The sequence below is a fragment of the Ornithodoros turicata genome, chromosome 1, assembly GCF_037126465.1.
Source record: "Ornithodoros turicata isolate Travis chromosome 1, ASM3712646v1, whole genome shotgun sequence".
Classification (NCBI taxonomy): domain Eukaryota; kingdom Metazoa; phylum Arthropoda; class Arachnida; order Ixodida; family Argasidae; genus Ornithodoros; species Ornithodoros turicata.
This window is the reverse complement of record NC_088201.1, coordinates 223,165,854-223,169,982: the sequence shown is the minus strand read 5'-3', so window position 1 is coordinate 223,169,982 and position 4,129 is coordinate 223,165,854. Positions and strand designations below refer to the sequence as shown.

The following is a 4,129-nucleotide window of genomic DNA, read 5'->3' as shown; positions in this document are numbered from 1 at the left end:
ATGTTGACCAGGGTTGACTGACCAAGTCGTCTGGACAACTCAAGTCGAGATGGCGCCGTGGACCTTCCTTCTCGTCGTGTTGGTACTGGCAGTGGCTGAAGGGTAAGTTGATGGCGTATTTTATCAGCGGCATTTCATATTGGATAGATGCGTCCGCTCTTCGGTGCCCTCCTCGGTAACTGATACCACACGGGCAGTCTTAATGGAAGTCCGACCACACCGCTATTTGAACCATGGTGTGTTGTTTTCACACGGCAGTTTTTGAAATGTTAGCAGTGGCCACGTGATCCAGACACAAGCGCCAGGCATATTTTGATGACGCTGTATGTCATGATGGTAATTAAAAGACTTAACAGGAATTAAACACACGCTACGCATAATATTTTAGGTGTTCGGGAGTTTGTTTTGGCAGATCCGAATGTGTCGGACGCCGCCACTTTCCTGGGTTACCACGCGAAACCGACGTTGCCAAGATCCCCCTTCCCATTACCGTGGTTAGCCGCTTAACCTCCGCTTGGTCGGCTGCCGTGACCGCGGTTAGCGCTGCACGTGTGGCGAGGGTGTCGGTTCGGCAATGCGCTGGCGTAGATCGCTGGTTCAAACCCGGTCGAGGACGATATCAATGTGGGGGCTGGTAAACATTGCTTCCAGCACCGTGTGTACGATATCTCCGACGTACGTGAAAAAGAACTCTGGGTGGTTGATATTATCCGCATTCCGTGCGAACAACAGTCAACTGCCGTCTGACAGGGGTAGTAGATGTCACGTCCCTGCTCCGGTTTCTTAGAGAAAAGATTTTGTTACCATGGCAACAAGAACAACAAGCACGCAATCCAAACAGACCACACACAGGAGGGCGGAATAGAGAAACAGTTAATGAAAATAATAAGACATTTTTATTCTGCACACGTGGAGTCGAGTCCAAGTCGCCAATACGCGCTTTCTGAACATGCCAAATTGGTGTTGTTCTCGTCGTTGCCAATACAAAGCACGATTTCAATTGCACTTCGTAAACCTTGTCTGTTCTCTATTGACTACCAACCCTCCCGATAGAGCACTCTTCAGGTTTCTTAATCGCACGGACTCTCGCCCTATCTCTCTCTCTCTCTGGCAAAATTTCTTGGTCCCTGGCCAAATGCAGTTCACCAACGCTCTGCCTTCAAAGCTCTTTTGATCAGACTTCTATCCTTATTGCGAAGGGGATAATTAATTCTACCCCCAATTCACCAGCAGCAGTAGGGTAGAGTATCTCCCCTGGCTATGAAACTCTCCATTCATCATCTCCAAATAACTTTGTTGTTGTTACGTTTTCGAGTTATGTTTCTACTTTTGTTTCACCAACTACGCGATACGCTGGCCCGTTACAGTTGTTCAACTTTTAATTATGCTTCAAGCGGGTCGTCCTTCCGTTATCCAGCAAGTGTGGACGTTGAGGGTGGATGTGTTTGCAGCCCGGGGGGTCTGGCAGCGCGGACGGCTGGGGACCGCAGAGGGACCTGGAGCCTTCCCCGAAACTCCCGAGCAAAAGGAGCATCGGAAGGGTCGCCTTGCGTTTTTCGGCTGTCAGCGCTGCGAATTTTCTCCTGTCATGTGTCTGTGACCCATGGCCTTGTGATGTAGTTTTTGGCCTTACCCGGTCTGCTCCACTTTTTACATATCCTACTTAGTGTATTTTTCAAATCCCTTCCCATTCCCATTCAAATTCCCATTCCCAATTCCATTCAAATCTCTCGGCTAGATAAGTGTCTTCGATTGTGCTTTGCTTTTTTCTCTCGCTTTCTACTGGTATATATACGCCCTACTGTATGGCTACTCTTTAACCTGATGAAGCGCGGGCTGTCCACGAAAGTCTTGTTCATGTTAACTGCAATAAAGTGTTCCTGCCCTCAGTGTAACTACCCCAAACATCGACATCAGTTATGATTTCGTGTAGCAATTCTTACATGTTGCAACTTTTACAGTGTAGTGAAACGCACATGCCCGTAATATCGCATCTTTTCATTCAGCCAAGTAGGGTCGAGGCAAGGGGCATCTCAACTCAGCGGCGGACCTGGGAACGCTCGTTCGCAGAACTCCGTTCTTCGCCTCTTACAAGGACAACAACGGGAGCTGTGTGAAGGACTTGTTAGTATATCGATTGACTCACTAGCCGCGTTTACACAAATACGACACAAGCGTATCGCATCCAGTTGTCGAATCGAATCCACCCACGTAAATGGGTCAATTCGCTAGGATAGCGTATCGTATCCAATTCGCTAAACAGAGGTTGATCGAGACGGTGGATGCGCATTCACATTGTGCGTGTAAACACATGATGCGCCTCCAGGGAAGAAGAGGGGGTTACGGAAAGCGGCGTTCGGCTGCAGACTAGTTGCGTCGTCTGCTACTGCTAGTCTGGATGACGAAATCATGATATTAGTGAGTTCAGAGCCTCGCTCCCTTTTTGGATATGTGGGTTAGTCCACGCTGACAGAAGCAGCAGGGCTTGCAGCCGTAGAGCAGATTTCATTCTCAAGTAGGCTTGAAAAGGGGGCGTAGCTGGTACGTTTTCGACGTTTTAACGTTCGGTGCGCAGGTAGCTGGACACCAGTATTCGCGGAAGTGCGCCTCTAACTTTCCGATATGACACGACGTGGCGCCACCTTCGGTCCGGGCGCTAAGCGCATCGACGTAAACGATGGCGTGTCGTCTTCCCTCCGGTTTGGACTCGATTCGGTACGCTTGTGTCGTATTCATGTAAACACGGCAACTGCGACGTTTTGGTGACACCACGAAAGTTCACACGCACAGCTCGAAGCAGAGTTAACTGAGACACGCTTAAACAGGCGGAGCGAGAGGAGAGCCACGTACTTAGCGTCGCTTGCCAGATATGAAGGGAACGAGTGCTTCGACTGTCCCTGTTGTACAACGGGGTGTCCGTCTTGCCATCAGCTACTCATGGTTTCAACTGTGGTTATCATCGTGATGCTTGTTTTGGGTTTGCGAGGATTATAGAAGTGCATGCTGGCCGAAAGCGCGCGGATGCGATGCCGTTATGTCATTGATACACGCGAAGGTGGTCGCGTCCGTTGAGTGGTCCATCTTCAACATTGTGATAAAACAAATGCGGATGCACGGAGTGTAGTGAAAAATTTATTGGATTTGCTGTACACCTTTCCATGTGTTAATGAGACCAATGAGCATCGCATCCGCCTGATATTGGCCACCATACACCTTGACATAACCGCCGCAAACGCGAACAGACTTCGCGACGATAACCACAGTTGTGGATAATGCCGAGTCAACAGCTCATGGTAAGGCGGACGCCCCAGCAGCGCAAGTGGGGCGGTGGAAACACTACTTCCCTTTGTTTCGCTTAGGCGGCGCTAGCCTGGCGTTCCAGTTAACTCTGCTTCGAGTTGTACATATAGTGTTCTGATCATATCTGATGATGATAGTGTTGGCGGATCATCGCATGAGTTACAAAGAGTGCAGTGAAAACTGTGTCGGGTTACAGCAATTACTTACTCTTTTGTTTGTGCCAGTAAGTTTTTGTGGAACGTATACCTGCGTACACATTGTATGCCCGTTTATTGCACCCCTAATAAATATTTGCTGGTTCAGCACGTAAGCCAAACACGTGACACGTTGCAATCCAAAAATTTTACATTCTCGTTTCAGTGTGACGGAATGCCAGGAATTTGCGAACCCAGCAGCTGGTGTGTCTGTCCTTTTGGACCACCATTTCAGACTAGGAATTGCTTGTACAGACGGGTTACTTCTATTCCACCTCCTGGAAAATGAGCAACGGAGGAAAATGAATGTAGCCACGCAAATAAAAGGCAGGCGTTAAAGCGAAAGTCCGCAACCAATTGTATCTTTCAAACTTTGCGGTATTTCCGCAGTCATTTACAGGAACAGAAGACAACTGTGAAATATCTCAGCTGAAAAACGAAGCAGGAATCATAAAAAAAAGGAAAAAAGAACTAGGGATGTGCCCACCGAATCCGCGAATCCTAGAATCCTCGAATCCTAGGCAAGGATTCGAGATTCGCGAATCCGAGTCCCAGCGCCCAAAACGGTGAATCGAATCCTTCGAATACATCAAACGTGTTTGTTTGTTTGTTTGTTTGTTTGTTTGTTTGTTTGT

General features: G+C 48.4%; 1 long non-coding RNA gene across 1 annotated transcript; it reads left to right on the top strand.

Annotated features, from left to right (window-relative positions):
• LOC135377026 (uncharacterized) lies at positions 1-3,847 on the top strand. Its single transcript, XR_010417984.1, has 3 exons — positions 1-102; positions 2,007-2,124; positions 3,661-3,847. It is a non-coding gene; the product is annotated as an uncharacterized LOC135377026 (long non-coding RNA).
• The last annotated feature ends 282 nt before the right edge of the window (positions 3,848-4,129 follow it).